At 42.0% G+C, this 26,844-nt stretch overlaps 1 protein-coding gene and 1 long non-coding RNA gene across 9 annotated transcripts in view; one reads left to right on the top strand and one right to left on the bottom strand.

The window, feature by feature from the left end:
• Positions 1 to 26,844, top strand: part of PTPRK (protein tyrosine phosphatase, receptor type K) — a 608,487-nt gene that overhangs the window by 327,761 nt on the left and 253,882 nt on the right. The gene's annotated exons all lie outside the window — the stretch shown is intronic.
• On the bottom strand, positions 5,826 to 25,259 carry LOC109312007. Its single transcript, XR_002101684.1, has 3 exons — positions 25,148 to 25,259; positions 7,198 to 7,204; positions 5,826 to 5,838 (listed from the first exon to the last, which is right to left on the bottom strand). It is a non-coding gene; the product is annotated as an uncharacterized LOC109312007 (long non-coding RNA).

The following is a 26,844-nucleotide window of genomic DNA, read 5'->3' as shown; positions in this document are numbered from 1 at the left end:
CATCCCCCCTCCTCTCCTCCCATTTCAGGATACTTAAAATCACCATTAAATTAGGGAAGCATTGTTAGAGGTCTGTGTAGTGATCCTTTTGTCCTGTTAGCTTTCTCAGATGAGATGGATGTAGGTAGTCTTCCAGTTTCTCCCCCATCCAATTTTGTCCCAGTGTTTCCCCAGTTAATCAGCAGAATAGTTTGACCTATGCTACCAAGCTATGGGTACAGGCAGGCCTTTATGCTCTTAAGTATGGCTTAATCTAATTGTCCTTCTTACTGCTGCCTTCTTTGAATTTTCTTTTTCATAGGATTTAGCCATTACTGCTGGTCTAGTAGTACCACTGGACCTTAGTCTGACTTTCCTTAAGTCAATGTGGTCTAACCCAGATTGCATTTTTGCTGCATCTGTTGTTAACTTTTTCTCATCCATATATTAGAATAACACTGTTGAACTGTGGCCGCACTCCATGTAAGCTGTATTCTTCCTATGCCTCTGCTGTACAGGCCATGGGCCACCTAGCTTCCTTGAGTAGGAGGGGAGGGCTATACCGTTCTAGACACAGGGGCAGGGAGTGAAATCTTTAGCAGAGAGTGGGAACCTCGAGATCCTGGCCCCAGCAGCAAGTTAGCTACTTATGATCTGTGTGCTGTCCGTGAACCATCAGTTGGAATGCCTAGGGATTAGAGCAACCTACCCCATACTGACAGCTTGCATATGCCAAGAAACCACCAAAATACCTGGAATTTACAGGTAGAGGTGTAATTAAGCTTTTTGCCTTCCGGTTTCCCTTCCCATACACCAGTTTAGCCCCATTGTGATTTTATTGAGCTTAGTAGCAACTTCATCTAGACCATATCAGTGACATGCCAGTTTCAATAGAAAATTCCTAAGGCTGTGATCCTGCTCTAAAATGTTCACATTTATGGGAAGGAGATTATATTGCACAAGTGTAAAACCATTCTCACAAGGCTTTTAAAAGCACGAGTGCTAGCACTCAGCCTTGCCTTTCTGCATGCCTAGTTTTTTGCCATGCCTGCTTTTGTAAGTATATCTATATGTTACCTTGTATATTTTTTTTTATATATATATTTATATATTTTATTAAAAGAGGCTTCTCATGTCTCTTCCAGGTGCAGGGCAGATGTTGCTTCCACTGCAAAGCAGCAGCTCTGAGACTGGATAGCCCAGTGAACAACCATTGTTCTATTGCTTCTAAAGCAGTTATTGCAAGTCTTTGTGAATTATGAAAAATCTCCAGAGTGACAATGAGAAGGGGTAGGGCAACAGGAAAGGATTAAGAAATACAAAAGAAAAATGGGCATGTTCTATGCACACATGCTGGGTATATCCATTTTCTCATAGAACAGAACTTTTTCTCCAAAGCTTTTTGGAATTTTCCTAATCAAATTTAAAAAATCCTTTGAGATGGGGGTCTCAAAATATCAGCGAATCTTCCCAGTGGTATACTTTCCCTTCTTTGTTTTTGGACTAGTAAAAAGATACTGAAAGATACCAATGCAACTCTATTTCCTTAGGAATAATGGGTCTTTTTCACAACTATGTGAACCAGATGTATACTTAAGGTGTTAACAGGTCATTCAAATTCTGTTTGTATAAAACCAGTCCTGGAAAAAAAGTATCAGGATTAGTTGTGTTACTTGAGGGAGTATAAGGCATCTATATCCACTATTTTAAGATGAGCAAACTCAATACTTTGTCATCCTATCTGTTCATAAGATTTTCCTCCATCTGTGGAGCTAAGTCAGTTTGATGTGTTAATTTCTTGCTTAGAGAAGGGGGGTGCTTTATTCAATTAAACTTTCCACATGGCTATCTGGTATTTACTATATACACTTAAAATTAATTTAGTCTTTGTCTGACAGGACTTGGACAAAGTTTCTGCAGTTCTGATTTTCCTTTATTAAAAGAGGGGAAGAAAAAAGGGGAAAAAATGAAAGAACAAAAACATTCAACACCTGCTTTTCCTCTTGGCTGTTTTCTCGATCAGGTGCTAAGCTCCCTCCCCGTTTCTAGAAACTGTGGTTTTACTGCTGGCTACTTCTCAATTGATCACAGAGCACCAGTAACCTTAAATACGAATGAAAGAACTGAATTCCCCTCCATAAATTTTTGCTTCCCTGAAGTGGGCATGCAAAGCTTGCATTAAGTATAGTTTACAGACGGAAAATATCCAGCTTTCTGTCTTCCCTTTATGAAGTATTCTAATGCAGGGCTGAAGTAATCTTGAATTCCCTCCTTTTGGCCTCTGAATTTGTTGTAAGTCATCCTCATTTCCATTTTTTAGTATTATAAATGAATAAGCAGGTAAAAGATAAAGTACCCTGTATGCAAGTCACTAATCTTTGATCATTCCAGTTAATCAGAATTTATAGCTTGTCTAAGCTTAGATCTTTGGCTGGGGAGTTAGTGGGACAGTCCATTTTCTGAAGAGGAAACATGTTAAAAAGAGGAACAGCAGTACTATGGAAAGAGTTGAATTATGAAGTTAGTATATCATATCACAGGGGTGGGAAAAATGGTGGATCCAGCTGGTGGCCAGACTCTATTTCCTAGAGGCCCCTGCCTGTGTGGCTGGAGCTGGTTTCTATGGAGACCCCAGCAGCAGCCCCAATGTGTTGTGATAGCATGAAGCTGGGGTTTCCACAAGACCAGCCCCAGCAGCACTGGAAGGGCTCAGGGCTGCTCCAGAGCTGGGCTGGCATCTTGTGGCAGTGACAGAAGACCACCAGAGGCAGTTCATAGCTATGATCTGCAGCCAGCATGCTCTGGGCAGGAATGTGCAGCCAGCGGATTGCAGTTCTCGTGGTTAACTGGTGCTGCCTTAGTTGAGGGGGCATGTGCCACCTTCCCAGCAATGGGGGGGGTCCCCCCGCAGCTGATTGTGAGATGGCTGATCACTGAGGATGCTTCCAGACGTGGCTGTGGCCACTTTGGGGACTGCCATGGCATTCTATTCCCCAGCTGGCACTTGCAGGGGGCGAGGGACCGGTGCTCCTGCCTGCCCCCCGCCCGGTGCCTAAGCAGCAAAAACGGCTGGTCGGGGGGCACACCAGTGCTTTCAGGGGATGCACGCCCTCTGCATCATCACTGGTAGTTCTGCCCCAGCTCCCTGCAACAGGGGCAGTGTGGTCTGGAGTGGGGCAGAGCTGCAGTCTGCCACTTCCATGCCCCTGCCTAGAGCATGCAGACTGCAACTTGCAGCTCTGCCCTGGCTCTGGACCACATTGTCACTACCACAAGGTCCCAGTTGGGCTCCAGAGCAGAACTGTGTCCTGCTGCACACCCTGCTAGCAGGAGTGGTGCTAGGGGAGTTTGGGGACCTATAGCTACCCCAAAATTCCCCATAGCCACATTTCCCAGTGGTGCCACCACCACTGCCTGCCCTGCACAGGAGGTGGCAACTGAGCCTGCCCCGCTTATGCCCACAGCACAGGCCCCCCTGATCCCACCCCCCAGGAAGAAGCTGCTGCGCTGCTGCCTGCCAGTGCTGTTGGGGCTAGTCTCCATGGAAACCCTGGCCCATGCTATCACAGCATAGCTGCTGCTGGGGTCTCCATGGAAACTGGGCCCAGCCATGTGAGCATGGTCTGCTGGGAAATTGCCAGTCAAATCTGGCCTGTGGGCCAGACTTTGCCTGCCCCTGTTGTAGCAGGTAGGAGAACACAGATTTGCCTAACATAAGGGGGAACGCTACATACTTTCACTTGGCAGCTGTGCTTCTGGAGTACAGAGTGCATTCTGGGATGGCGTCAACTTCTAAGTGAAATTTGGCAGCTGGCTTTAAGGCACATGAGTATCTTTAAGTGCCTTTTAGGAGGCATTGTGGGTAGCGGCAGAAGCCTTACTCCACATGACATAGGTGGAATAACTGCTGGCAGCGTCAGGGCTCCACAAGCTGTTAGGAAAATCTGCAGAACGCTCTTTCTCGAATTTTAGGTGTGTGTTAAGTTTAAATGATTAAAATAGTTAAATTATCATTATTCACCTGGCCAGTATTAAATATTTTTATACACAGAATAGAAAAAGGAAATTATTAAATCTTGCAGAATCTCTTTAATAACCCATACAGTAGCTCACAAAGAAAGAGAGATTGGATATGCCTGAATTAGTTCTTTCAAATATGGCAGTCTTTCACACATGACACAGAAGTGGAGGTGATCAGATACAGCAGTGGTCAGCATCAATATAAACACTTGAATAGGGAGGTAGAATGTAGTATGCTAAACGTGGGAAGCAATTTTAAATTTTATCTTGGGATAAACTGAGACTGGAGAAGATAGATTTACATAAGGAGAGATGCTTTGAAAAAAGTTTTAGAATGGGAAAGCTAAGTGTTTCTCTTACAATTTTATTTCCAAATACATGACTGGTTTCAAATAAATAAGAGAAAACGTCAATACAATGAAAGTTGGATACTTTCTACAAAATATGTTCATGATACAAATGATCTTTAAAATTAAACATAGAAGCAGGTGAAGTAATTGCTCAGGAGAAGAAAATGTGAAATGGAAATGCCATTTATGCTACAGATGTAGTGGTCAGGGACAGATGCAATGTTAACTTCCAGGACAGCACTTAAAAGCAGGATTTTAGTATAAAGTTCCATAGCATCTAGTGTTTTTTATGAAGACTGAATTGCAAAACACGTTGCTGCCAAGGCCATGCATTCCATGACCTATCAACAGCTAACTGAAAACATTTTACACTGAGTTTAGCATGTCTGTGTTTGGGATGTAAACAGTAGTTTTTACAACATTTTCCATTTATGTGATTTTTATACATAAAATACACAGAGGAGAGGAATAAGCAGAACAGTTGAAGAGTTTAAAGACTTATTCAAAGTAGGGAAACTGGGTTGCATTTACTAAAACAAGAGATGTTACTGGATAGTTTCATTAAGGCATATACATAATTCAAAGGAGAAGAAAGAAGATAGATATAACAACGCAATTGGAGCTAGTGTAAAACTTAAAGGCCCGGGAGAGTGAACTTAAGGTAAGTGAGGATCCGGCTGAAGTCTTATGGATGGAATTTCTTCACAAAGATATTTAATATATGGTGATCAAATATAAAAGTAAGACTATTTAGTTACAATTTGAGAGATTTAGAAAAAATACTTTAAAGGACAGATATTCTTGATATAGGGGACTCAAAAGTAGGAGGTTAAACAAGCTTTCTGACCATCTTTCATTTTCAGTTTTTCTTTTGTGTTGCTAAGCAATAAATGATAAATAATTCAGGCTGAACAAAATGTAAACACTACTGGGTTGTAACATTTACTGATAGGGGAGCCATCTATATTGACTGTGAATCAAAGGTTGGCAACAGGGCAAAACATTTTAGGGGCTTGGAGACAAGTGGTAGGTTTTATCTCTTTCAGTGAACTTAGCAATTATGATCCAGCGGTACTTGAGTGAAAAGATGCGTCAAAGGATTCTACACAAGATTACTCTATTTTTCCTATATTGACCCTAATCTTTTTTTTTTAATAATAAAAATAACAAATGAGGCATCTGTGTATCATGCATATATAATGGTATGGATATGGCTTCTTTGAATTAGTTACATTTGTGAGAAGTGCATTTAAAAATTCTGATTCATAGATTTCATAGACATTTGGGCTGGAAGGGACCCCAGAGGATCATCGAGTCCAGCCCCCTGCCCCAGGGGCAATTCATTCACTCTGTTATTTACTGACAGGGACTTGGGCAGATAGCTCACAAATCCTATTTGGTAACTACAATAAATTTGAAAACAGTTATTTACATAGACTGTGATACAGCATATATGTTAAAGTTAATCAAGCTAAAGAAAAAATGTTCTCTCCCAGCAGACAAGCTTTTTCAAAAAAAAAAAAATCTTTATTTGTAAGCTTTCAGGCATACATGCCCTTCCTCAGGCATAGGAGACTGCAAAAACTGTAAAATTTCTCTGAGGTAGAAATAAAAATTCGTATTTTTCAGGAGAGCTGAAAGATGGTGTAAGAACTCCTGGTAGGAAAAGTACATGCAGCGGTTAGGAGTCTCCCCCCTCTCCACCCCACGCATCCCTGGATGAGCTACTTATAGTTCCATCCCTCTCCTACAGCTGGGGTCCCACTCACTGCCTTGGCTGGTCAGTGCCTGCCCCTGCCTCATTCCCTCCCTCACTGTGAGGGGTCTCAATCTGCCTCTCCCAAGTGTTTCCCCCACAGACTTACCAGCAGGATGCTGATTTCCAAGCTGCCCAGGTGCATTCCTGATTACATGCATGGCAGCTGTGTGCATGCACACAGCATTTATCGGTGACATTATCGGCTATACTGGTTAAAAAACAAGGCTGATAGCCAATAATGTTAATTTTCCTTTTATTGGTGCTGATCTGATATACAATCAATATATGGGTGCACCTCTAGTTTATTGTGGAGCTGGCTAATTAGCTCCACAGTAAAGTCTCAGCATCTACACGTGTGGCCACGGTAAACTAATAAAAGCTGCCATAGGATAGTATTTTTAAACACATTGCTGTGGAATTATTTAGGGTGCCATAGTGCACGTGTAGATGCTGATGGGACTGGCTGGGGCATGAGGGTGATTCAATACAGGGGCTGTCTACTGGCCAACTCTGCCCTGCAGCACCCTCATACCCCAGCTAACCCATTTGCAGCATGTTGAGCCAGGTTGGAGCAGCCCCAGGCTGGCGGGTTCACCCCCTGAGTCCCCTGCCAACCAGGGCTGTTCCAGCCTGGCTTACCATGCTGTGTTCCCAGGTGCATGTGAAATTGTGGTGCCTGGGAACACTGCTTCACATTAATAGCACATGCAGACGTGCCCAGTGTTATGGGTAACTTGTGGTACTTGTTGCCACAAAAAGTTGTAAAGGCAGATTATATAACCAGGTTCAAAAAGGGATTAGACAGATTCACGGAGGACAGCTCTACTTGGAGCTATGAAAGCCTGTATCCTCTGACATCCCTAAAAACATTGTTTGATGCTAGATAGGATATGACAGGATGGATCATTCTTGGCCTGCCTTATTCATAGACTCTTCCTCTGAAGCAGTGGTTCTCAACCTTGGTAGACTCAAGGCATCTCTGTTAGACTTAAGATTTAGAAAATACTAGCTCTTAGCTTTTACCCTTTTTAGCTACAGAAAAATTAATTGAGCAAGTCTTTGACCACAACAGGACAGAATGGTTTTAACACTGTGACTTCCTAGCTGACATCTCTGGTTTATGATGTGACTTGGGTTTACACACCTAACAATGCTAGCATTAGCACCCCACAGCACCCTTGAGAATCCTGATTGACAATCACTGCTCTAAAGCAACTGCTTCTTGCCATTGCTGGAGACAAGATGCTGGACTAGATGGACTTTTGGTCTGATCCAGGGTGGCCATTGTGTTTTTTATGTTGCTGTACTTTTGAGAATGGACATAAGAAAGGGAATCTGAATCTTGGAGGTCAGAACCAAAGCCAGCCCCTGCATGGTACTTGGTGTAAGTGGGTTTATAAGTGAAGTTGTAAAAGTAACTTTTTTATTCTGTTGTCAATCCATTTAACTTTTTAAAAATAAAAGTTAAATATATTTGAAAAGGAAGTTATGCATAGAATAAAAATAGAAAGAATTGGAATCTTCTTTTTTTTATGTGAGAGGTAGGGGTTTTTGTGGTTCATATGTTTTATTAGACCAACTACATTGTTGGGATAGACTTAGACAAGCTTTTGAATACAATGCATTTTTCAGGTCTCTGATGAAGATCATTACACCTATGGTATCACTTCAAGATTGCATGATTTTTTAAACAGATTTTAATTTTCAACTGAAGTAACTTTTAACTGGTATGCAGATTTACTAAACATTTTATTGTGCCTAAATCTCTGTTTTTTTGGCAGATGGAAGGGAGCTTTCAGCTAAAAATCTGTCTGTCTGTCTATCTAATTTTACTTTGAAGCAAACAGGATCTTTTTGTCTAGACCCAACCACAGAAGCCTAATACATGTCCAGCAGGGGGAGTTTGGCCAGGTTTCTGACAGTACATTTAGGCTATGTACAGACATTCAAAAAGTTTGAGGTGGAATACATGTAAGTTGCACAGTTTTCTCTAAGTGGTGTAGTTTAGATTGGCAGTGAACAAAACACACATTGCCAGTGCCTTTGGTGGGGGGAATCTTAGACCAAGTTCTGCCATTTTTTTTTTAAATCAGTCTGTGCGCGCCAGATTTCTGTTGTTTTATGTGTATAGACCAGTTTCCTATCGTGTATACTACTAAAAGTTTAATGTCTGTATTTGGCTCCATGGTGTGGATAAACATAATGCTTATGATGTTCTAAATATATGGTTAAACTCTAAAGGCACATACCACTTAAGAATGGTTTTAAATTCATGGAAAATTTCAAAAACACAGCAAGAAAATCAGGTACAACTTTGCACTGGTCCTGTATGAACCAATTCAGTATTATGTGTAGAGACAAAGCATTCTGTGCCTAGTGTCTGGTCAGTACTCCAGATATCCCAAAATGCACCACTCCTTACCCCTTCCAACCGATGAAGCATAAGTGTGCTGCTCTGGCATGCAGGCAGTACTCTTTTTCTCAAAGAACTATTTCCTACAGAGACCACGGTCCACAGGGGTGAGCAAGCAGAAAGACTGTTTCCATTTTATTACCCTGCTTGGGACTATATACAGCAGTTCCAGGTACATTTAGGATGGGGGTTGGGTAGCCAGGTGCTAAGGGGGTTGTGTGGCCCCTTGCTTCTGGTTCCCAGGAGCCTGAGTGCTCTGGCTCTGGGCACCCCAAGAACTCTTTTGCCTGCAAAAGAAGCATTGTGTCAATGTTCCTTCCCTGATACGGGTCACAGACTTATGGCAGATTGCGGGAGGGAGTGGAGGGATTTTCTGGTGCTCTGTGACCTATTTGTGGTGGTGGGTGGTTGTCCCAGTAGCAATAAACACCTAGTTGCTGGTGAGTGTGTGCATGTGGGAAAGAGGTATGGGATGCGGGGAACAGAGCAATAGTGTGGTAGGTGCTTAAAAGAACAGAATGACCAAGGATGTCAAATTGCCATGGTAGCTTTCTAGGGCAGAGGCTGGAAAAGCCATGTTGTTGTATTTTTTGTGTGTGTTTTTTTTGGGGGGTAGGGTGGGAGGGCAGGAGTGCCCAGTCACTGGGAATGAATGACAAGCAGGAGACCACACAGTTTCCCCAGCACCTGGCAACTCTTCCAGCCTCCACCATGCTCCTGCCCCAAGTGAGCGTAGAACCCTGCGGGGTGGAGTCTGTTTCCTGTGATGGTTGCAGGCTGTTCCCCCCAGCACTCTCCCAGTAGGTTGACCCCCCTGCACTCCAGTCAACCAGTTGACACAAACTTTGGTAAAGTGTAACAATGTTCTTTATTGAACTCAGTCTTTTCTTAGTGCATTTAGGAAGGGGGAGCAGGGAATTGTAATTGCAATTCTTCCTCTTTCTTGGTAACCAGCCAATCTGCATCTCCCTCCTTTAAGGTATTCCTGGGGAACTGGGCACTGGCGTCTGGCGAGCACGATGGGACCATTCTCGCTGATGTTTTGGCATTACTGCAATCCCTAAAAGGTGGCAGTTCTTCTTGCAATGCTTAGCAGTGTATGCACAGACACTTTAGCCCTGAGACAGTTGTGAATCAGTTCCCAATCAGTAAAATTCTTGGAATGGTTCAAGTGTTATGTCTGTCCTCATCCTTAGACTATGCCCTCCTCAGTTATGGTGTTAGAGAGCATCTTATTGAGATGTTGTACCTGCTTTATAGTGTGACTGCCTGAACTGAAAGTAGTTTAGCCACGTTAGTCCAGTTCTCTAATCTTACCAATGAACCTTTCAGCAGTAGGCATAAGAGCATCTCTGTCAGCAAAGCTGATGTGTCATAATTGAGTGGTATAGACATATGCTTAGAGATTTGTATTGTGCAAGCACACCTTTTGTTATAAAGTGATGGTCCTTTTAGTAAGGTTCCCCATCAATTCCAATTATATATCTTGTGAAGAGCCCTCATCCATTTGTCATTTGCAGCAGGGCTTTGAATTTTGCCTGGGGTCAGAGAAGTGCTATTTGTTGCCCCCAAAAACATCAATAATGATTTTGCAAAATTTATAAACTGTCAGAAATCACTGCTCAGAGTATTGTTTATGCCCAGTGGAGCTTGCTGGGGAAATTGCTCAACATTTATTTTTCAGTGGCATGCTTTTTTAAATCTATTTAAAGTGGAAGTTTTGGGGTGCTTATTACTAGATGTTTAAGAATAGGGTCCTGATTTTGATTGTGGCTACTAGTTGCTCTTGTATCATTTTATATCAATATGCTATAGAATCATATAGAATTAGGGCTGGTCATCTAGTAGAACCTCCTTCCTGAGGCAAGAACATCTCTAGTCAAAACATCTGACAAATCTGTATCTAACTCCTTAGCAAAACTACGCAGCACAGTACAAGACATAATCTACCATGGGTAAAGCAGGGGGACCACCAGATTGTAGGATTCATAACAAATTCCTGTGTGTGTATACAAGCAGCCATTATTCTGGCTGTTGCTAACTTCTGAATTCTTGACTAATTTAGAAAAGCAAACAAACAAAAATATAGGGTTTTTTTGTACAATCTATCAAGGTAGCAATGTCCATTGTAGTGTATATTATTCTAAACCATATTATTAATCCAGTAATTTATATTCTGTCAGGAGAGCAGCAGTACGCAATTTCTACCCAGTCAGTTTTTCTTCTCTTCAGGAAATGTTTATTGTGGTTGATTGTTTGCCTTTCTTTTATCGTTATGTAAGTTTAGCTACTGAACTTTTAGTCTTCCAGCTCAAGCTGTTGATTAGTATTCTACAGAGAAATTAAAACATGCAGTGGAAAAATTATAAACTATTACTTTCTCAGATTTAATAACTGAAAATGTAATAAGGAAGCTGAGACGATTTTAAAATAAGGAATGTACATGTCCAAAGGAAATCTAAATTACTAAGTCTAAATCATCTAAGGAGTTTGACTATTAAATATAAACATTACATAAGCTTATGTGTTTACAGTACTAAAGACTCGAATAGGTGATGCATAGTTCAGTTGTCAGAGAGTGCAATGCTTAACAAATGTCATTTGACCTTCAGATACAAATGTAGGCACCTTAGAATTAGATAGCTGGTTAAAAATATACTGTCCTTCCTCAATGGTTAATTTGTGTGTTTTTTGGCTTTTTGTTGTTTGGGGTTTTTTTTTTTTTAATTCCAGTGCCTAACTCAAGCTCACGAAGCAATTACATTTCACTATAAAGGTTTAAATGCAATAAATTATCCTACATGCTAGGAAGAGCATGCCACCAGATGAAAAAACCTCTGTGTCCTTCACTCTGCCTCCTCAAGTGCATACACATAAAGACTTACCTTGCAGTGTGCCTCAAGAGACAATTAATCTTTGCTTTTGATATCCCAGGGTTGGGAACAATGTTCCAAAGCTGAGATTCCCTTGCAAAAAGTTTTATTCTGTTTATATCATGGAACTTCAGTTCAAGTGAACCAGGCAGAAGGTCGGCAGAATGACACCTTAGAGCAGTGATCCCTAACCTTTTTAGCCTCAAGTCACAACTCTTCAGACTCAAGGCACCCCTTGAAAGATGTCAGTTCTTATAGCCTTCACTTGTTTCTTGGCTGTGGAAACATACTAGAGCAGTTCTGTTGCAAAGAACTCAGAAAGACCACAACAGGTCAGAAAGACTCGCCACTATGGTTTTTCATTTGAAATCTGTGGGTTTATCTTATGAATCACAGGTAGACATTTTGTTATCACACCCAACAGTACTAATACTGGATGACATCCGTAATATCTTAAAAATGGGTGTCAAACAATGTGGCCTGAGGACTGGATCCAGCCTGTAAAGCCTTATGATCTAGCCTGTGGGTCTTGACCAACCCTCCATACTGAGCTGGTCTGGAGCTTGAACTGGACCCAGTGTTATAAGCACTGCACTCAACACAGTCCAGGGCATGTGCTGAATGCGGCACCTGTGCTAGACTGGTTTTGAGTGCTGACTCCAGGGCTGGTCCATACTGCGCTATACCAGAGCCAGCTTGCTTAGCCAGTCTGGCAGGGTGCCTCATGCCCTATACTGGCATATGCCACATGCAGTACATTCAGCCACTCCAGGCTTGTGTGCTGTGTGTAGCAGGTGCCAGCCCTGTTTTGGGGCTAACTCTGCATGCAGTGCATGGGGTGTCTGCTGCATGTGGTGGTGTGCCACTGGACCAGTTCTGCAGGCTGGCTCCAGCATGCACAGATAGCCTGGGACCTGATTTAGACTTGCCCTGGAGCTGGCATGCGGGGCTGGCCCAGCAGAGTGCTGCATGCACTGTGCACCCTGCATCAACCGTCCACGCTGTGCACACCTTTGGTGTGGGGGTGCACCCTACCAGAATGACTGTACACACCGGCTCTAATGCCTTGTCCTACTCCGGTCCACAGCCTAGCCCAGTGCCCATGTATCTGACACCTGTGCTTTAAAAGGGTCTCACAGTACATCAGAATGTTGAGGCACCCTGCTTGAAAATGACTGTATTAGACTAGTTCAGAGTGGCATGAACTTTAACAGTCAACAGCTTACTTCATAAGCCGCTCTCTGATGAAGAACATCATTTGTCACTCAAGTGAAACAGTATGCTGTAGGAAACTGTGGGGTCTCTCAGACAGCCAGTGTTCAAAATGAAATTTCAAAACGGCACCTTGAACTACTCCCCTAAAAAGTTATTGGTAGCAAGTGCAAACCTGGATTGCAGATATGATGCACTCTTGACATAAAGCCCTCTTCACTGAGTAAGCTGTGGCACTCTGCAGTAGCTTCAACCTGAGTGAATGTGTAGCCTAATATAGGATGCCCTATATCAAATAAGGTGACTGAAATATGATATATTTTTTATAAGATCTGCAGCAGAGAGAGCATGTCTTTCTCCATGGTATGTATGGGTGGCAGGGGGGAGAGGTGTAATACTACACCTGCATTGTGCACCTGTGTTGCAAGTAACTCAGTTAAAAAAAATCAGTCTGTACTAAACTTAGCAGTTGTTTCAACAAAACCTTCACAGTAGCCAATACTGCATGTTCTATCCACAATACTTGATTATTATATATGGTGCCCTAGGCACTGAGATATAAGTCACAGTCTGGCCCCAAGGAGCATGCCATTATAATGGTGGAGGTGATGCAACATATAAAATTTAAAACTACAGATGAAGAAATAAAGGTAGGCCAAAGGGAGTTGTTAAATTAAATTAAGCAACTTAATGTCTTGTTAAAAAATATTTCAAACGTCAGGCTTCCAGAATTTATTAAATCTTCAACCATGGCAAAGTGCTAAATATATATCCTTCGGACCATTGACTGACCCTGTGACCTTATCTCATATTGTAACTTCCAACAGTAGATGCACCCTACCTTCCACTCTGTGCCCTTCTACCTCAATTTTATTAGGAACTGATAAGCCTAAGAAGGATTTTTTTTCCGAGTCACTTAGCCTAGCCAGGTTGATTGCCAGATGTCTAGTCTGCTCATACAATGTTTCCCAGGGTGGACAAGAGAGACAGCAAAGCAATTTCTGCTGTCTGTGACATTGAACATCTGCTGTGGCTGTCACAGAGTCTAAGAACAAGCCTGAGTTGTCAGGTCCCAGTTATGTCATTAGGGTCCACACATGTAGGAGCCTCCATTGGCCTGTTTGTGTACATGTCCCAGTAGTACAACTGCTGTAAATGTTGCTGGTATTATAGACATTTCTTCTTTCTATAGGGGCCTGCTATAGAACTCATTACACTTTACTTCTGTGGTTTAGTTTCTGGTGCTTAACATTAAATCTTACTGTTTACTTTTTCAATTTACACAATCAATTTTATCTTAAAGCCTCAATGAAGAAGTATTTGGGTAAGTGTGTATAGTTATATATATAGTAAATGAATATTCACTTGATAGCTAGGAAATTATATTTCAATAATAGTTAATAATCATTCTGTGTGTTTCTTTTTAAACCTAGAGAAAATATGGTGCCTCATATGTTCAAGTTCAGATGAAGTAGTGTGTGGTTTTTGTTTTAACTAGTTTAATTCTACCTTTGCCTAGAAAGCTTCTCTAGGCTTTGGAAGCTAGTCGGACACCATCTGGCACTGAGTAGGTGGGTTTCTGCCTTTTCCTTTGACATTTCACTCACTTCTGATGTATTTTTTACTGCCTAGCTATTAACCACTGAATAGAGGTGCCCATGCAGTGATGTTTTTTGGGTTATCCTTTCTCCTTGAGAAACAAAAAGCTTTCTCATTTGACTTCTGGTTCTCGCTTGGTAATTAGGATGGGATGATAAGCTAATCTGAGGTCTTTCCAATGCTCATGTATGTTATTTTAACGAGCTGTCTTCTCACTAATAAGGAAATGGTTACACATGTAGTAGGACGTACAAAATATATTATAGGGAGGAATGTAATCATTTCTTGAAAAAAATGTTGAAATAGAAATACATTACTCTGATCATCATAATTTTATGTATATTTTGAGCTGCTTTGTAGCATTTTTAATTAATATTTCTGCGTATATAATCAGTCCAACAAAGTCAGTAGTCTTCTGCAAGTCTATGGTGATTGGCAGTTAAAATACTGGGAGAGTATATGATTGGTCAGGTTTATATTTTTTTGATTATAGGAAGTCTGAACAGAATTTAAGCAGGGCACTTGAAATGTTTTCCAAAAATTTATGTGCATTCCAAATACAAATCTCTGTTCTTCCCATTGCTGACTACCATACCAATTTATTCTGATTAATGCACATGTGTGTCTGTGTATGCACATACATGTGCGTGTGTGCATGCGTGCAGACACGCAAGCATATATACACATTAAATGGAACAAAAGAACTAACTTGTACTCAGGAATATTTAGACTGTGAACTCAAGAAGCTCTCTTATTTAGATAAAATGGAGCATGCCAATTAGAAGAGCTACAAATACTTCTTTCTCATGATCTCTGCAAGCTGTTATGATGCAAGGGCTGCCTTCTATTTCTCTCCTTCCCAATAAGGACTGGACAATTTTAAGTCTTAACAGATTTCCCAGAACTGTTTACTGTGCTGCTTATCTTATACCACTCGCATGTGTACCACTGTAAACTGTCAGTCATTTTGTTGCATGGTTAGTGAAGGGAAATACTGTTGCATCTCTGCATTGGCTGCATAGAAATTCAGCTCAATTTTGCTGGGTGCCACATGGAGCTGAGTGATTCCCCTCCCACCCCTCCACCCCCCTTGTAGCTACATGTAAGGGTTTTTTGGTTTGCTTTAAACCTTCCTCAGAGACATTAGGTCTTGGCTGAAGCCAAGGCTGACAATTTTCACTGGCATGTGCCAGTGTTTCTGCTGGTTCTTAAACCTGGAGGTTCTTGGCTAGAGGGTCTTGCCCCTCCGCTCAGGATCAGACTAATCACTACATTTGAGGTCAGGAAGGAATTTTCTCCCATGGTTAGATTGATATGGACTGTGGTGGTGTGGGGGGGGGAGGGTTACCTTCCTCTGTAGTAGGGGGTGTGTCCTACCTGTGATTTCTTGAGTTCATATTAGCAAACTTCTGCAGAAGCAGGATATTGGTTGCTGGGGTCCCCCTGCTTCAAATGTAGCAGGTTAGGGTGTTATGTTTTGTGTTCCATCATGATTGGTGGTAATTTTACTAAGACTTTAGATTATAAATTTGTATAGGCTAGTTTGGGTAGTAATAAACCTGTCTCAGGCAGGGGTTTGGACTAGATGATCTCTGGAGGTCCCTTCCAGCCTTGCTTCTGTGTAACTGTAATTTAGTCTGCTTTCACTTCCACACTGATACCGCCATTACCCCTCCCTCCTTGTCTCCCTCCCTCCCACCCCCAACTTAGTTTGCCCTTTGTCCTATCTATGATGCTGGAACTGTGAGAATAGCAGTATGCTATTATGCCACTAAGAGCTATCTTCATTCACCTTAAGTCTTCATATACATATTCATGTATCTAGTTTTAGGTGATGTTTCACATGACTGGGAAATCCTATCAGCTTGTATATATATATGAAGTCATATACCATTGTAATACACTGATTCTCCAATTGGTCTTAGAATAGCCCATTAAGGTATAAAGAACAGTCATTGTTATTGAGTTAGCAATGGAAGTATCTCAAATTAATGTCTGAGGGACCATATAAGCCACTCATGTCTTGCTCTGCTAATTTTATTATGTCATCTAGAATCTTTTTATTAAAAAGACTTTGCTTTGTGACTTAACTCTTGCCCATCTGTTTCCCAATATATAGAGATGCATTCATAGTTAGTGTACTTACAATTCAACACTGTTGCACCCAGGTATTCATTATAGCAAAGTGCCAGCTCTGCTTTGGTTAAAACAGAGAATGTTTTTCTGTTGGAAAGCCTAATAAAATTTGTGTGCTTTATTTAAATTGCCTTACCATTTGGTGCATCTTGTATAGAATGCAATGATTGTCTCAATTTTGAAGACTTTTAATCCTAAGATCATCAGGAAACAGCCAGTGACAGGTGCCACTAACTTTTTTTGGTGTGGATCTTAGGATCAGACCACTGTTCTGACTCAGACCAGCATGACACTTACCCCAGATGGTGCATGGCACCCTCTTGCCCTTTGGGGGAAGGAAGATTGAAATCTGTATTCAGTGCAGAATTTGGAACCTAATGCTCACAAACATTACTGTAGTATGGGTGTACAGAAGGTTTTTGATCCAGACAGTTTGTAGTGAGAGTTTAATTTTTTTATCTTTACCAGAAGAAGGAATTGTTCCTTGTTACAATCTGGATCTACCAAAGGGTTATTTTTTCTTTATTTAATTGTCAAGAAATTAAATACAAGTCCATCAGAAGGTGCTCATATTGTTTTTGGAAACCAAGTAAATTGCACACAAAAATACTTGTTGGAATGGGAGGTAAGATGCAGGGATGGAGAAATAGATGAGAGATTATAAGTAAAGAGATATGGGAGGATGGTAATGAAGAGAAGTAGAGTTGGTTTGGGTGGTTTAGATCATGGGGAAGATATGAAGACTAAATGGGAGAGATGACTTGGAGGGGATACCCCGCTAAGGAGATAATAGTTTTTTTTTTTCTTATCCTGTCATGTGAAGCAGGATCCAGCATGGTCTCTACCTGGCTGGAATTGTTTGAGGTATATCCTCTCATCACCCTCCGATCTGAAAGGGTGCCCTGTTGGAGCAGCTCTTCTTTCCACTCTCCCACTTGTGGCTAGATAAGTTCATATATCTCTTAGACCTGTTGGAACAGGCTGCGTTCATGATCTTAGGGTTGACTCTCAGTTCAAAGCATTATGTTGATGTAAACAGGGCATTTCATCTCTCTCTGAAACCCCTTCTGTTAAGTGCTCTAAAAAGCATGGGGTTACTCATTACCTTGAAATCAGGTGTGCCTGATCAATTTGAAGGAGTGACCACATTTGAGCCATGATTTCCCAAGATGCAGCTCCTTTTCCTTCTACCCCACCTTCAACCTCCTCCAGTATTTCTAAAGGTTGATAGATTGTCCTGATAGTTTGGTTTTGCATGCCATTGGGAAATCAGACCATGGTTTTGGTGAGCCCTCAAGAAATCTCAACTACTTCTTGTTAATTCTGTCTAGTACATGGCACTAGCTACTACTTTGAGAAAGCAATATTGTGACCATTATTATGAACAATATTGTGAATTTGAGAGAGCAATATTGTGAAGAACTACTCAGCACAGCTCACAAAGACACTTTCATGGACACATAGGGACAGCTTTCTATCTTCAACTCCCTCTGTGCAAAAATGAAGTTTATTTCCTACCTATGGGGACTTTTTACCATCTTGTACCATCTATACTTTTCCCAGAGCCTGACAAAGGGACTTTGATCCTGAAAGCTTGCCAAAAAGGACAGTTTTCTTATGATTTCCCAGTTGGTCTAATAAAAAGTATCATTTTGGAACCAAGAGTTCTAGTTTTTTGTATGTCATATTGTGAATGTGGCATTTGATAAAGAAATAAACTGTACAGATAGGTACAAGCCTAATGCTCAGGTTCTAGCAAGTATTGCCTCATGTGGGAACTTAACTCCCCATGTAGAAAGTGAGATCTGTAGAGATAATGTTATTCTGGAGAGTCAACTACCCCTTTATCCCCATGCATTTGCCAGGATCTGGTATAGCTTTGCTCCCTTAAGGTGCAGACAGAAGTGCAGCTCTCTGCTGTAACTGAAAACACTTTGCAGGAAGCATTCTGAGTTGCAACAATCCACTGGACCAACAAAAGGTCACTGTTGGTTCCAGGGAGGAGGGGAATCTAGCTGCTGGCTGGGAGCCTGCAGCTGGTATCCTCTAGCAATGGCCTTTCCTCCCTGCAAGTCTGCAAAGTTTTCAAAGTGGGAGGGTGGGAAAGGGAGCAAGGGAACTCATTCTAGGGCTTCCTCAACTGGTGCTGTAGGGTGGGTTGGGTGAATTGGTTCTCCACCTGCCCCACACTCCGAGGGCTCCAGTCGTGGGCAACTGGTGCCTCGAGTGGGGGGGGGGGCACGTGTCCCCTCCCCCCCAACACCAATCAGTGACCGGGGGAGTGGGAGTACCCTGTGGCCAATCTCACTGATGGAGGGATCCTACAGTGTCTGATTGTGCTGACTGGGGTTGGGGGGTGGCCCCTGCGACTGATCTGACTCCCAAAAAGTGGCCACACCACTTCCAGAAGTCTTGCTGTGACTCCCAGAAGAAGCGCAGCCACTTTTGCTGGCAACCCCACTCCCTGGCCGGCGCTTGGAGGAGAGGCACCAGCGCTCTCGCCTGCCCCCCTACCAATTGCCTAAACAGTGTGTGGGCAGTCAGGAGGTGCATGTGCACCCCATACGCATCGCTACTGGCTCCAATACATCTGCCCTACCCTCCAGCAGGGGCTAAAACCCCCCCAGACCAAACTCCCTGAAATCCCTTTCCCTCTCCCATTCTGAAAACAGCAATAGGCTGGCAAGCAACACAGCTAGAAATTACACAAGATGCTTTGTTTTGAAATGTCTTCATCTGACCCCCTCATGCAATAAGGGTTCAGATTTTCACCTGATCGGTCATTTTTGCACTTCTGTTTGGTCATGGCTATAAACTGCTTTCTGTGGCCAGAATGGGCAAAATTTGTCACTTTTTGTCTATGCCATATATGTGGTCTGACTGTAGGGTTACCATATTTCCAGGATCAAAAAAGGGGCACCTGTGGGGGGGGGTATATGTTGGGAGGGGCAGCAAAATGCTTCTGCCTCCAACCCCTAAGCCCATGTCCCTGAAGCCCTCACTCCCAACCTGCTCCCTGCTCCCCAGTACTGCCAGTGCCCCTCACTTCCGACCCAGACTCCACTGGACCCCCACCCAGCCCTGTTGTGTGCGTGAGTGTGTGCACGCACTCACTCACTTGCTGGGGCCTGCACACAGAACATGTGATCCCTGACAGCCAATCACCTTGCCCACTGCTCTCAGTCCCAAGCTGCTTGTGTCCAGGAAAGCAGAGGAAGAGCAAAAACCCAGACATTGGCTCTCATTTTAAAAACCCACCTGGACACGAGGACAGGGGGCCAATAAAGAGGATATGTCTGGGTAAACCTAGATGTATGGTAACCCTAGACTTTGAAGACCTCTTTTTGTCTCCAGAATCAGGGGGAGGGTACTGTGAAGGTGATTTAGATCTCTGAAAGCTACAGTGCTTGAGAACAAGGAAGTGTTTCTTTATGTGCTAATGATTTTTTCTCAAATGCCAGTGGCTCAGCAGAGATGGGAATGGAAAGGAGAGTGAACTGTATATTGTAGGGTATGATAAAGAAGTGCAGAGAAGGAAATACACACACCAGTTTTCTCTCGTATGATTAAAATTGTCATAACTCCCATGTATAACGGTAAAGATTTTGGGACATAAAGTACGCCAGTGATTTTCCTCACTTGTTCTGTTAGCAACCACATACTCTCCTCCTCTTAGTGCAATGCCACAATAGTTGTGTCCCACTATAACAAAGTGTTCGGGAAAGGAAAAAGAGTATTCAAGCATTATATACTTATCTTTAACTTTACCTGGCAGTATTATTTAATACTAGCCAATTTTCCATTAAGAATGATGGGGGGGGGCAGGTGGGTGGGGACGGAGCCCTGGGCCCCCCCTGTCCAGACCCGTTTCCCCTTTCCTCCTGCTGCTTGGGATCTGGGCTCACTCCCCTCCTCCCCGCTGCAGCAGCAGGGGGAAAGGAGTAGTGGGCCTGGGCCTGAGGGTGGGGAGAAGCTGGGCTGCCACAGCGGGAGGGTGAGGGGGGAGCAGCAGGCCTGAGCCAACCTGGCATCAGTGAGGGTCAGGAGGAGCAGGCTCGGGGCCGGGGGCATAAGGGAGGACTGGGCCCAATCCCAAGGTGGGGAGGAGTCCCTCTTTTTTCCTTCTCCAGCTGTTGCTGTGGCCATGTTGGGCCAGGCCCATTTTCTCCTCCCCCCCCACCACAGTGGAGCAGCTATTCCCCTACTCGGCCTGCCCCCCCTCCCCCGTGTTGGGCCCGGGCCTGCTTCCGCCCTCCATGTTGGGTCTGGGCCCCCTCCTCCCCCACTCCCACCCGTTGCTTGCAGGGAGTAGGGTTGGGGGGGCAAGGCCCCACTCTGTCCCCTGTGTCCCCACAATCATGGTCGTGGGCTGCCTTCTGTCAGAATCCTTCTTTGTGTTCTGATTGGTTGTTTCTCAGCCAATCAGAGCGTGAATAAAGCATGACAGAGACAGATGGACAGACTTAGGCTTTTATAATATTAGGTATCTATACAACATATATACTTGATTCGAAGATGAGGTTTTTCCTCCCATTTAACACGAGGGAGGAAAATCCCCTTGTTTTATAATCCAGTAGGAGGAAGCACAGCAGCAGGTCCCCCACCATCTCCGCCCTCTCCCCAGCTTTTCCCCCTGCTGTCTCTGGCTTTTGCCTACAGCCTTGTGCCCCTGCAACCCCCTTTCACTGCATCCTGCAGGAGGTGGGGGCAGGCTGGGGAGAGTCAAGTGCCTTGCCTCCTGCCACCTGTACCCCCTACCACTTGGAACACCTGCTGCCAGGCCCCCTCTCTTGGCCCAATGCCTCTCTCTCCCACTCCCACCACTTACCCTTGCAAGCTCCAGTGTTGGTAGGCTCTGTCCTTGCTCCAGCTCACTGATTTGGGTTGAAGCCTGATGCTGAGAAAATGCAACTATTGCACTATCTCCATTACCACAAGGAGAAGAGCCAGAATAAAGAAATTTCAATCATTCAATTTTTTTGTAGTTCTCTGACAGTCAACAGTGACGAGCACTCACTGAAAGTTAAGTTAAGGTAGTTTTATAAAGTATAACAGAGCTGTAGAGTCTTAATGTCCTTACTCTTCCACTGTGTACATGGCTTGGGATGCTTCAGACAAGGCATTATCAGTATGTCTACATGGGACACCTCTGCTGTGCAGGGATACCTAAGCTAGCTTTGAATGTGCTGCTGTGCCCTGTTAACCTGGGTAGTGTGCCATACTCACTCAGCTATATTGCTTCTAGTACCTGAACTAATTTGTTCAGAGCTGCTGTCTCCACTGGACTGTCATTTTACAAAGCAGTCTCTGTATCTTCTCTAGCTATATCTCTTTTTTGTACTGCGAACAACTCACAAACTGAGATCATGGCCACTCAGAAAATGCAGTTTTCAGTCACTCAGTTGCAAAAACCTTGTTAATAGTGAGCTAATTAGTTTGTAGGAAATGCTGCCTTCCTGAAAACAATGGTTTTGTTCAGGTTTTGTTCTTAACCTGACAATGACAGTACTACAAATGAATGTTCTCTGCTAACAATAACTCAAATACTGAAATCACATGCAAGTCACTAATGCATTTGGCTAATAATGTGTTTATAGTCAAGATTCAGAGTGAGGACGTTCTATAGTTTTATCATAAAGAAAATCTATCTGTATGTGAAATTTGACACATTATATTTTCCACATTTTTCTTTGCAGAAATGTGGAATGCTTCCATATTCCACATTGCAGAACAACTACTGTAGATCATTTGTTGCTCTTTGAAGCAGCACGCTGTGTATGTACTACTGTAATCTTTTTGACAAAGCAAGACATACATTTCTAACTGACTAGTCTGGTGGCATCAACTAGTGTATCCTAAAATAATAGATGGGTGTTTATAAGATGGGTGAATATTCCTCACTATTTTAGGGAGACCTTGTATTATTTTTATGTGCAAGCAGAGAATGAACTTAAACTTCTTTAAACTTTCTGCTGACAGTGCTAAAACAACACAATGTGCCTTTTATTTAAGGGCATGTAATAAAATGATTGCAACGGTGTTTCAAATCAAGGTGAATAAAATGCCATGGTGATGCATAGGACATGAAATCACTATGCAGTAGTTAGCAGTTTCCACTGTGACATAATTCTTCTTATTTCAGCACTCCAGGCAGTCAGTAACTGCTGTGTCACAAAGATTAAATACTTTTTAGCTGCATTCTCTTGCACACTTTTTTGTACTTCATACATTAACTTGATATATTATGCAGGTGCTTCAAAGACAAAGCTGCAGTTTGAGGTGAACTGTGACACATTCACTGTCAACATTTGCAAAAACCCTAAATTAAAGCTGTTGTTGTGGCAAAACAATGTAGAACCCTAAATTATTCAGTTATGGGGGCTGCTTTTCAATGCGTCATTTCTATTGTCTATTCATAATAATAGGCTCTTTACACAATGTCCCTGAAATTAACAATTTATTTTTGGATATATATTTTTATATGATTGTATTTAAAACTAACTGTTTTAGTTTTCCCATTTCTAGTAATAAAGTCACACAAGAATTATTGCTAGTTTTACGGCCATGCTTTTTATATGAGTTGGATAAATTACTGTATGCCACCTGGTCACTAAGCAATTGCTTAGAAAGTGTTCCTTTGTTCCAGTCAACTAACTCTTTTAATTAAATTTGTAGATGCTCTGTATCAATGTCAGGGTTATCAACTGGCTGCAAGGTACAAGATAGTTAGGTTTTGAAGCCACAGTGAGCATGTATCCCATAATATTAAAAGAAACATCACGCTGGAAGGATGGTTAGAGCATTTGCAGCCAAATCTCATGCTTTTCAAATTCTTGTACAAATTCTGCATGCACAGGAGGGTGCTGACAGAGGTGTGAACTGTCTCTGCCTTATGTACTTGAAAAATATATGCAGGTTGTGATAACTGGAGAAATTTATCCAATGTGAAACTTAGATTTTTACTTGGCTTTATAAAATTACTGTCTCACTGCCTTGGTTTGTGGAATGTGTCATTTGTTAACAGGAGTTGTGTACTTCCCAGCCTGGGCTAGAGAGAGACAAGACTCCCAGTGTGGTGGTGCAGGCACTTATTCTGGAGATCTTCAAAAGGAGACTGGATACGCACCCTGCTGGGGTTACTTGACCCCAGCACTCTTTCCTGCCCAGAGCAGGGGGCCTGGACCTGATCTCATGAGGTCCCTTCCAGCTGCAAACTTCTGTGAATCTGTGAAGAGGAACAGGTGGAAACACTCTGTAACCATAAGGTGCCTACAGGCTAGGAGGAGCTGGTTGTCTGGAGAGGGTCTGGGCACAAAAATCGCCAGCCAAAGAGGAGGAACACAGGCAAAAGACGTTAAAGCTGCTGTTAAAAAAGGGATGTGCTTGCTGAGGGCAGGGAACGTTTACACCACTGACCTTGAACTCCAGAAGGAGAACTCTGCAGGAATCAGAGGAGAGCGCAGAGATTTTAAACCTCTATCAAGGGACTGATCAAAGTTCAAAGAATGTTTAAGATGAGATTCTTTGGATAAATCTGATCTCTTTTATTAGACCAACTCAAATACTTGGAAAAATTCTTCTTTGCAAGCTTCCGGGAAAGCTTGCAAAGAAGAATTTTTCCAAGTATTTGAGTTGGTCTAATAAAAGAAATCAGATTTATCTAAAAAATTTGCCTGCCTGTGTCCTTAGATCAGCACAGCCATAACCTACACCTCTGAAACAATGTGTAAGGCTTTTGAAAATGAAGGGAGAAAGTGTTCATTTTATGTGGCTCCATGCATCTCCAGTATTTTCTCTAAATGAAAGATGATTAATTTTAAAAATTCCTTTATGATGTCTCCATGCATTGCTTACTTCAGCTTTCACAGGTCCCCGAAAAAGCTAAACTATAAACTGGTGTACACATGACTGGGATCTTAGCCAGGATTATGACAAAGATTTGGGGGTCAGGTGATATTTGCATGGAAAAAATAAGGCATAAAAATTATTTGGTTTTGGTCATTTAAAGCTGTTCCTCTCAAACTTGTTGTTTTAATCTGACTCTCCTTCCCACGTCTTTGTCAGGAGGCAGTTTGTCAGACTCTTAGAACAATATACTTCTCAACAGATTGTTCTAAATAAATATAGATTAAAATAGTGATATCCTATTTTAATGTTGTTTTCTAATGCTGGGCTATTTTTAAGAGGTCTCCTGAAGTCAAGTACTCAACTCCCACTGATTAACTGCCTTTTGTGCTTTTGAAAATCTTTTGTTGATTCTGTGGATTAGGCACCATATAATAAATATACAAACATTACTTGTCTGTGGGTGTGGATGGGGTAACACCCAGAGAATGATTGGGTGTACTTGGTAAGGAAAATTAATGTTATATTAAAATGAGCACAAATTTGGCTACCTCTGTAGAGTTTCCTGCGCCTCTGGGGTCATGCAGCTCTGCTTTTAGTCACATATGCACTTTTCACTTCAGCTGCTCAGGTCCCTGAATCATCTGTCCTTAATTATCTAGAGGAGTTCCTGTTCAGTAAAATACTGTACTTTCTTGCATACGGTGTGCCTCGAATATGATATCCACCTTGTTTTAGAAAGGCAGAATGAAAGAAAAAAAGATCTTTCCTTGTACCAAGTAACAGAGTAGCAGTGGCTTAGGGAGCCCAGCCTGCTCAGTGTTTCGCTCCCGGTGGATCACATGCATATTTAAATTTGCTTGTATCTTTCTTTCTTTTGCTCATTATTTCTGTAACGTGACAAAGTTTTGTAGCATTACAAAACGCTACCCTTCATCCAAAGTTTTGAGAGATGTATTACAGGGATGTACTTAGTAGCTGTGTTGGTCGGAGACAAAAAGATATACAAGAAACTAGAATTCTTGGTTCCAAAACGATATCTTTTATTAAACCAACTGGAAAATGGCAAGAAAATTGTCCTTTTCTACAAGTCGTCAGCCTCTGGGAAAACTGTAGATGGTACAAGATGGTAAAAAGTTCCCATAGGTAGGAAATGAACTTCATTTTTGCATAGAGGGAGCCTTCCATCTTCAGCTCCCTCTGCAAAAATGAAGTTCATTTCCTACCTATGGGGACTTTTTACCATCTTGTACTATCTACAGTTTTCCCAGAGCCTGACTAAGGGACTTTGATCCTGAAAGCTTGCAGAAAAGGACAGTTTTCTTGCCATTTTCCAGTTGGTCTAATAAAAGGTATCATTTTGGAACCAAGAGTTCTAGTTTTGTGTATGTCTTTTTGAGAGACATTAGGATGTCTTGTCTAGTACACATGCACTATAACATATTACCTAGATTTTTGTTTTTTATTTTGTCTAAAAGCAGACAACATTGGATGATTTTACTTTTAGAATACTACGTAAGATTTTAAAATCTGAGAAATTTTTCCTTGGTTGGCTGTTCTGTCTAGTGTTTTATATAATTATTAACACACACACATGCATACACTCACTATGTTCATTTTAGTCATCAGTGCCGAAACATCACAGTATGTTTAATGCATGATGTCATGCACATACTGATTTGAACATAATGTACTACAAGTAGTTAGGCAGAATGGGGACTTCATACTGATGACATGTCAGTCTGAGTTTTTGATTAACTTAGCTTTGGGCATTTTGTGTCAAAACTAGACTTAGCCAAATACCGCATAGCATTATGCATGAACATACTGTTTTAATTTGTTATAGATGTGATTGTGCCCCTTTTGTGTGCTCTCCTTTTGGATGATAATCTAGCAGCCTGGTTCAGTGACAGGAATTTCTCCAAAATAGTATATTTTAACCAGTACTAAGGAATATTTGTGGGAAATTAATCCTTATTTTGTAATTACAAAAATTCCCAACTGAGAACAGATTCTAAAATTTCTGCTCAGACAGGCAGTGAAATACTGTGTGTAACTTCATGAGAACAGTTTGGATTTTGTATAAGAGATATCCAGGTTAAATAAGGATCACGTTGAATAGTTCATAAACTACCATTATTAGGTTGAAATACTGTTGTGTAAAATATTATTTTTCTGTATGTTGGTAGATTTTGCAATCTGTTTGTGGAAGCTTAATATACAAGGAAAAAGGAGCCAAATACAATGAAATGTTTCTGTAAACACCAGCCTTTCTGGCCTCAGCTTTAAGTGTGTACATCTCTCAGTGTTGAGAAGATTTGAATCAGAGTGAAAGGTCTAAAAACCTTAACATCTTGTAATAGTATTCCTAAAGTTCCAATGTGAACTTTTGGAGAGCGTCACTTGCTTTGAGATCCTCTCTCATTTATCGCTTTCATTTCTTTGTATACCTTGAACTGAGATGCTTTGTATCTGCAAAATCTCTCCAATTAACTCAGCAACAATATCTTTCCTTATTCAGAAGGAGGAATGGAGCTCCCTAGAACATAAAGCCAAAACTCCTCTTTCCCCAAGGAACACTGAGTATTGTGTTGATTTATGGAGTGATTCCAACCTGGAGAGACCATCGACAGGGCTTTGTTATATACATGTGATAAT

Source organism: Crocodylus porosus, unplaced genomic scaffold (genome assembly GCF_001723895.1).
Source record: "Crocodylus porosus isolate Cpor-Errol unplaced genomic scaffold, CroPor_comp1, whole genome shotgun sequence".
Classification (NCBI taxonomy): domain Eukaryota; kingdom Metazoa; phylum Chordata; order Crocodylia; family Crocodylidae; genus Crocodylus; species Crocodylus porosus.
The sequence above is the reverse complement of the archived record's forward strand: the minus strand, read 5'-3'. Positions and strand labels throughout refer to the sequence as shown.